This window comes from Neovison vison, chromosome 1 (genome assembly GCF_020171115.1).
Source record: "Neovison vison isolate M4711 chromosome 1, ASM_NN_V1, whole genome shotgun sequence".
NCBI lineage: Eukaryota > Metazoa > Chordata > Mammalia > Carnivora > Mustelidae > Neogale > Neogale vison.
The window spans coordinates 18,882,520-18,891,225 of NC_058091.1; the positions used below are offsets into that span (position 1 = coordinate 18,882,520).

Sequence of the window (8,706 nt, forward strand, 5' to 3'; positions counted from 1 at the left end):
CTTATTATTTCTTTCTAGACTTATCTCCAGTCAGGCATTTTACAGTTTGTCCAAAATTATACTTGGCCGGGAAAAAAACAAAAACAAAAACAAAGGATGCCTGGGTGGCTCACTTTGTTAAGCATCTGCCTTCGTTCAGGTCATGTCCTGGGGTCCTCGGATGGAATTTTGCATCCGGCTCCTTGCTCAGCGGGGAGTCTGCTTCTCTCCGCCCCCCTGCCCCACCCCCGCCCGCTTATGCTCTCTCTCTCTCTGACAAATAAATAAATAAAACCTAAAATAAACAAACAAACAAAAAAACCCACAAAACAAAAAGAATCTTCGTATAGGTAGCCAGCAAACCTTGTTTACTTGTTCGTATAGGTAACAAGCAAAGCCTTCAAGCAGAATGCATTAATGGTGTGATTTCTTGATGTCAAAATTTGTGCAGTAGTAATTTCCCTTTGGCCTTCAAGAATTGAATCTGTTTAAAAGTGTATAACTACCTTAGAAGAAGCCTTGTCTTTTAAATAGATAGACTTAAATATTTACAGATGAAATACTGTGATGACTGGCATTTTCATCAAAATAGCTTTGGGGCAGAGAAGGTATGTGAGGGTCCAGATGAAACAGGATTAGCCAGGAGTTGATCGTTATGAAAACTCGGTGATAAAACACATGGCATTCATAAAACAACAACAACAAAAAACATGGCATTCCTTTTACAATTTCATTTACTTTAGATCTGTTTGAAAATGCCCATGGTAAAACACTTTTTAAACTATCGTATGTTGTAATACATAGATTACATATAATAACGCATGATGTATGATATACAATATGTCTAATGTGTAACATATAGACTATTGCATGACTTTCTTGAGTGCCTGGAATCAGAATGTGAATGACAGATGAATTCAATCTACAGAGTAAAAACACTCCCTGCCACAATAATCCTTCAACAGTGTTTTCAACCCTCTGAATGAACACACTGGTGCGATTTTAAGAGTCAGATCAATGGTCTTTATAACAGTATGTCATGTGTGAGAGCCTTGAGGGTGATCGTCTTGAAAAAAATTGGAGAACTAAAAAAAGACAAAGAGAAAAGGAGAAAGGAAAGTAAAACCTGTACGATCTCAGCTGTTTAACTAATTTGAGAAGAAAATAAACAAAAGTATTTCAAGAGCCAAGTTGAACATTTGGTGTCCATGTAGAAATGAAAACACTCTGTGAATTGAGATCGTAGATACAAGACAAACAATGTTACTTACCAAATGGAAAATTGGGACTGTGAGTTTTCACTCTGCAGGTTTTGTGAGTGCTCTTCCTTGATCAACTCGCAGGCCATATGTTTAATAAAAGTATTTATGTCAAGTGATTCCATAAACCCAGAGTATATGAAGAACCGTGGCTGAGAGACAGCGTCTGTACAATACACATACCTGATTGGAAAGTTTCAGTAATTATCAGTGCTGATGTTTTAGAACATCTGGACTTCTGGTATCTTGCATTCATTCAACAAATATTTACTGGATCCTGACTATGCTCCACACACTGTTTTGGGAGCTAGAAAAACAGAAACAGCTAAGCAAAGTTTTTGCCCTGTCCTGAAGCTTTTATTCTAATGGAAAAGATCAGACAATAAACATAATAAAAGTTAGAGTTGGAAGTGTTACAGAAGCAGAAACAGGCAGTCGGGAGTGCAGGAGTTGGAGGGAAGGATGTGGTCGTTTTTTGAAAAGGTACTCCAGTTAGAGCTCAGCGAAGAAGAGAAGTATGAAGAAGCCACACAGAAATGTGCTGGGGGGAAGGATTCCCAGGGGAGTGCAGCAAGTACAAAGGCCCTGAGGTCTGGGGTGTTAGAGAAGCACCAAGGAGGCTAGTGTGCCTGGGTCAGGGTGAGCACAGGGAAGGAGTGGAAGACAAGGGGGAGATGAGACCATGACACAGCTCTGACAAGGTCCCTCCATTGCTTACGGGGGTCTCTGCAGTAAGGACTGCCCGTATGGGTGGTCATGGGCTGGTAGAAAATGATGACGCTTCTGTGCTCCTGTCTTGGTCGCTGGTGGGGGCCACTGAGAAAAGACCAGGAGCTCAGTGGAAGGCTGGGGTGGGCCCTACTGAACCAGCAGCAGGAGGCTCTCAGTTGCAGCCCCCTCCCCCGGCGGAGCAGTGACAGCTTTCTTGAAGAGAGATCTGAGCAGCTCACATCCTTTCAGACATACGCAGAGGCTAATTTCAGCAGATAAAATAAAATGTCCAAGCTAACAGAGTAACTCCAAATTCAAGTCACACTGAAAACTCTACCTCTCCCTTGGCTAAGGCCTGCTTTAGGCTTGGAGGCCTTCAGGGGAGGAGATGAGGGTACACAGCTGGCTTCTCTCTCCTTTGCCCACCTCAGCCCGAGGGGAGAAGGGGTTAGAAGAAAGAAGTGTCCATTCCAGTGGACTTGGGGACCCCTAGGTCTAGCGAGCATTCAGCACTGATGGTCTCAGAAGCAGGGAGAATGAGGCACCTGCCTCAGGCAGAGAATTTAAGGGGGCATCCAGAAACTCAATAATCAAGATAAATATTTTAACAGGATTTTTTTTTTAAATTAAATTTTTATTTATTTATTTTTTATTAATTTGAGAGAGACAGAGAGAGAGAGAGCACAAACAGGGGGACCCACAGAGGGAGCAGCAGAGGGAGAGGGAGAAGCAGACACCCCCCTGAGCAGGGAGCCGGATGCGGGCTTGATCCCAGGAACCTGGAATCATGACCTGAGCAGAAGGCAGGCGCTTAACCGACTGAGCCACCCAGGCGCCTCCAGAATGTTTTAAACAAAAAGTAATGCAAGCACCCTAGGATGAGTTGCTATCACATTTTCCCTAGGCGGCCTAGGAGCTGTTGAGGCTTATTATTATGGTCTCTAATCATGGGAAATGATGCGTAGCTCTGCAAATCAGCCTTGCCTGCCAATCCAGACTTCTGTGAGCAAGGCCTTCCTTACCTTGGCAACCTGACGTGCCTCTCATTCCTCAGGATCCAACTTAAGGATCTCCCACTCATCCAAGCCTTCCTTGACTACGGTTACAGACTAAATGTGTATATTTCCTGAAGTTCCCAGTTTGAAGCTCTAACTTCCAAAGTGAGGGCCTTAGGACGTGCGGCCTTTGGCAGGTGATTAGGTCACGAGACTGGCACCCTCCTTCATGGGTGGGATTAGTGTCTTTGTTAGAAAAGACCTGAGAGAGCTTACTTCTACCTTCCCACCGCAGAAGGAAACCGAGAAGAAAGCCATCACCAGACACCAGATCTGCTGGCACTCTGACTTCCGGCTGTGGTGTTTTGTTATAGGAGCAGAGCTAAGATGGCGCCCCAACCCGGAAGGATTTCTGCGTCTTCCAGTGTGCCCCCCTTGTACCTCCCATAACCTCTATGAGACATTTTCTCACAGTCTTGGCAAACGGGGATCTCCTCTCAGTCACGAACACCTTACCTGCGTTTCCTCGTGCCCGGCAGAGGACCCGGCCCTTCACAGATCCCTTAGATTTTTCTTCTTTGGAGCTAAATAAACTCTTTCACTGTATCGATGTATCATAGTTTGTTAAAAGTCACCTTAAGGTGGTTACTTAAATTTTTCTATCTTTTGCTATAAAAATAATGCTGTCATCAGTCTTGATGTATCCACATCCTTTGCACTTGAATTGGGTTTTTGATCGAGAATCCAGGGACAAGGAAGAATCACATTCGAGATTCTGTTCAAGTTTTATGTTTTGCTAAGAGATCGTAAGCTTTTAAATACTCACTATATAGCACTCTTCTTAACTTTTCTTTCTTTCTTTCTTTTTTTTTTTTTTTTGGCACATTCCTAACTCAGAACTCATTGCTTAAATCCCCAAATAGCTTTGACATATACAAATAAACTGAATGTCCCCTGCATCTCTCTTTATCCAGTTTTTTGATGAGGACAGACTACAAACCTCAGCACAAGATCTACAAAAGAAAGAAAAGAAGAGAAAGCACAAAGTTCCACGACTTCGTGACGCCAAGGTGTCCCTGTTGAGCTGCTCTTCTGGGACAGAGCAACTAATGGAGCTTCCTCAGAGCTGCGTCTCAGATTTAAGAAGATGGAAGCACATGAAAACAATTACATAGAAAAAAAATCAAGAAAAGTTAAAAGAATTTTTAGGATAACAAAATGCAGCAAAAACACAAGTTTAGAAACATCTTTGAAATTCAAACTAGATTTCTTGTTATTTTGGAGTGGTTGAAGGCAGATGGGAAGAATCACCCATGTCAGACGCCAACAAATCACAACCCCCCCCAATTCTGTTGCTGTTTTGTAAGGGATAGTGTGTGTGTGTGTGTGTGAGCCACCTGGGTGGCTCAGTGGGTTAAGCCTCTGCCTTCAGCTCAGGTCATGATCTCAGGGTCCTGGGATCGAGTCCCGCATCGGGCTCTCTGCTCAGCAGGGAGCCTGCTTCCTCCTCTCTCTCTCTCCTTGCTTCTCTGCCTACTTGTAATCTTTGTCTGTCAAATAAATAAATAAAATCTTAAAAAGAAAAAAAAAAGAATACAGTGTTCAAAAAGAAAAAAAAATAGACTAACCATTTATAAACAGATCTTCCCAAGTTTTAAGAATTTTCTGACAAATACCTGATGGCATCTCAAAGTCCCCAAGAACACACGGATTAGCTGAAGGCTGATCTCAGAGGCGACTCATTCATTAGGCCCTGTGTTTCCGATGCCTTTGGCAAACGGATGAAAATGAACGTTGGAACTCTCGTTCTGCCCTCCTCTGGGAATTCGCCCCTCCATGGACTTACCCCTCAGAAGACTCAGGTCTACAAGGTCTTCAGTAGGAAAATCCAGGACCGTCAGAAAGGCAAATCTCATAGGCAAGATGCGGCCTGGCAGGCAACTCATGATCATGAGAAAGAAGCAGAGGTAAAGGAATGGTCTGTTTTTGACATTCCTATATTTACAGAGGAATTCCTGAGCCACAGCAAAGCTCGGGAGGCAGAGCTCCGCCAGCTCCGAAAATCCAACGTGGAGTTCGCGGAGAGGAATGCAGCCCTGCAGAAGCACGTGGAGAGCTCGCGCACCGCGGTGGAGAAGCCAGAGGTGGATGTGATCCAGGAGCGGAGCCGCCACGCCGTCCTACAGCAGCACCTGGAGACCCTGCGGCAGGTCGACCAGCAGCTTTGCCAGCAAGCCCTCGCCTGGTAACGTCACCCTTACCTGGACACTTCGGTGATGGGGGAGGGAGCAGGTGCTGTCTTGTGTTGTTATCAGTGGAGTGAGGTCTCCCCACCTGGAAGAAAATCAATAGAATAAGGGTTTTTGTTCCCTCCGAGGTTGCTGCGGGTCTTGTAACAGTATCTCAGTCCTGGCTACAGTCATCCAAAATCTCAGGCTCTCCGGCCATTTACATTTTTCCCCAATTATATTTTCCTGTAACTTACTTTCCTTTCTATTAGGCTTAATTTGATATTCAGAATAATGGAAGCTGAGTAATAAATCCTGAGTAGAGCATTTTTCTTAAAAACAAACAAACAAACAAACTCACCAAGGAAGACTCACCTTCGGGGATCACTCACTGATTTTTCTCTAGTTTCTGACCATGCCAAGCAAAGGGGTCAGGTGGACTGCTGGGTTTCACCTGGAAGAAAAATTTCTCCCTGAAGCATCACCTTCTCCTCCCCACCCCACCCCCCCCTTCAGATGCACAAACATAGTCTGATGGGCTTATTCCACTCTACTTAACCTAACTCTTCATCATGAGCCATGGTGACATCAAGAAAGCCGCTACACTCTTTTATGGGCAAGGCACCCCAAAGCCCCAGGTCCTCAGCTGGAGGCGTGGCTGGGAGCCTGTTTGCACGCAAGGACACATCACTTGGGCTCATCCATGGGTGCTCCTGGACTGGGCCCCTTTCCCTGGGAAGACGCAGAATAGATTCCTGCCTTCTTCCTGCTTCTCTTATCATTTCTCTCCCACCCTCATTTTGTCTTTTGGTGACCTCTAACTCCAGCCTCTCCGTGTGACACACTGGACCAAATATTTGCTTGGCAGTCAAACAGATTAAGAATTAATCTGGCTCTGCACTGAGATGGTATGTGATCCTGGACACATAATTACATTGCCTAGGAGAGTTCCTTCCTATTTCTTCTTGTCCTACCTGAAACTCAAAGAAGCCCCCGCAAAAAACAAAACAAAACAAAACAAAACCCTAAAGCTTGCATATTCATAAGGATAGTCCAAAATGCTATATAAGACACTCATACAGAGACTACCTGCCAGACAATGCAGGAACAAAAATAGGAAGGATATTTTTGTTGCATATATTTTTAAGCTTCTAGTGTTTGAACCATATAAATATATTACCCATTCAACAAAGGTGTAATAAAAAGTAAATAAGAAATACATCTGCAGGAAAAAATTACCTCGTGTAAATCGAATCTTTCCCACAGATAAACACTCACAGGTTTATTTTGTTTAATGTTGACTGCTCTTGACAAATGAGTTTTTTTCTTAAAATGGCCATAAATATTAAATATGATAAATTATATCTGCATTACAGTATAAGGCAATACATAAAAGCTGTATTACTTCTGTTCTCCTTTCTTATTCCATCCACTGAGTCACAAAAATCTCCTGAGTGAAACGTTAACATTTGTAAAGCACTTTGAAGTTTAGAAAGGCCTTCGTCTGCCCAGTCTGATTAAGATCTTTCAGCCACAGAAGCAGCCAGCGCAGGCCCAGTTCTTCCCATCCCAGCTGAGGAAATGAGTTCTGATTTATTCAAGGCCACAGAACAAACAAGCGGTGGAATTGGGATTTGAATCCAGTTCTCCTGGCTCGGCATGGATGCCATGATGTTTCCTCCAATTTCGGGGCAGAATTCATACGTGAAATGCTTAAATTTAGCTAGAGAGACTGAATAGAGAAAAGTAAGACTTAAATTACTATTCTGTTGACGACACCATCGTAATTTAAACATGCCGCATTTTACACTTCGCAGCTTCCATTTCTCTATTCTTAGACCTCCAGGAGGTTGCCCAAGAGTGCTGGACACCGTCTCCGACTCCAAAATGTGTAGCGTGTCCCTCCTTTGAAAGGAGTTCAGAGCAGAGAACTGGAAATAGTTGGTCGGGATGCAAAAAGAAAAGCCAACTTTCTCTTACTCTGCGGAGCGTGATGAGCTAGGATTAATACCCTAAGACAGGAAGACACGCAGCGTAGCACCCTCAGAAAGACTATGCCTACATGTTTGGTTTCATTTAAGGGAAAATGGTAAATTGGACTTCTATGTGTGTAACAGATTATGAAAAAATGTACAGAAAAGGAAAATTTCACCGAGTTTTTTTTTTCCACTCCCACAAGCAATTCTCTTTTTAGCAGCCACTAGAGAAAGCTAAACCCTTATTTTTATCTTTTCACTGTTCCATTTTATCTTGTCATCATCTTTTGGTTGAATACAATGGAGTTTTCCAGTGAGGGAGTCCTTTGTTATGTATAAATCTAATTGCAGAGATTAAACACGCGTACGCACACCTACACACGCGTACACACGAGCTATTTATTATGCCACGTGGCAGTTATTAAAGGATTTTGAAATCAGAAAGCCTGGCTCAAGCCCTATGTGGTACTTCCTACCTGTGAAACTTTGAGCAACTAACTCACACTTTCTTTCTTTCTTTATTAAATATTTTATTTATTTATTTGACAGACAGAGATCACAAGTAGGCAGAGAGGCAGGCAGAGAGAGAGGAGGAAGCAGGCTCCTTGCTGAGCAGAGAGCCCGATGCGGGGCTCGATCCCAGGACCCCGGGACCATGACCCGAGCCGAAGGCAGAGGCTTTAACCCACTGAGCCACCCAGGTGCCCCAGCAAAAGCATACTTTTTGAAATAAAGAATTCCTTGTTTCCTAATCCATTCAAGGGATACTTAGCTCCTCTGCTGGGCCAGCTCTGAAGCCAGCCCTGAACCCAGCCCTGGAGACGTAGCAGGAACCAGTCAGCAACCCCAGCCCTAGGAAGCTTATGTTCTCTGAGGGGAGACAGATGATAACAAAGAAGATAAAATTTTGGAGTAGCCATAAAAATATTGGGGTGAGAGGAGAGAATGTTAGGTGCAATTTTAAGCAGATTGTTTAGGGAAGGCTGTGGTAAGAAAGAATAAGTTTAATAAATATTAGTTAAAATTATTATATTTATATTATATATAATATAATTGTATATTCATATATTTTAATATAAATATATGAATATATTTATATAAATTTACATATTTTATATAATTATATATTTCATATAATTATATAATAATGTAATTATTATATTATATATTATATAACGTATCATATTTGTAATTGTCTGTGAGTAGACCAACTAATCTCACACCACGATGGCCAACGTAGAAGGTAATCATACACACGCATTCAGGGAGGTCACACTCACCCTGCTTCTCTGAAAATAGTATAATATCCTAGAACTTTTCTATGGCCCCCTATTATTAAACTCTTGGTTTATATATACTTTATAATATATCTGGTATAAAGGTTATATAATGTTAGGATCAAAACCAGTCTGAAGCTATCAAAATAAATATAAGGTAGATCTACTCCTTTTTTACAAAAAAATGCTTTCTGTAGGGGGGTGAAGTTCCCTTCGAAACATTTGTCACACCCAGAGAAAACAGGCCTCTGTGCCCTTGGTGACTTTCAGAAAATAGAGTG

General features: G+C 42.6%; 1 pseudogene; it reads left to right on the forward strand.

Moving 5' to 3' along the window:
* The first annotated feature begins 4,667 nt into the window (after positions 1-4,667).
* On the forward strand, positions 4,668-5,206 carry LOC122905355 (annotated as a pseudogene).
* Positions 5,207-8,706: the final 3,500 nt, after the last annotated feature.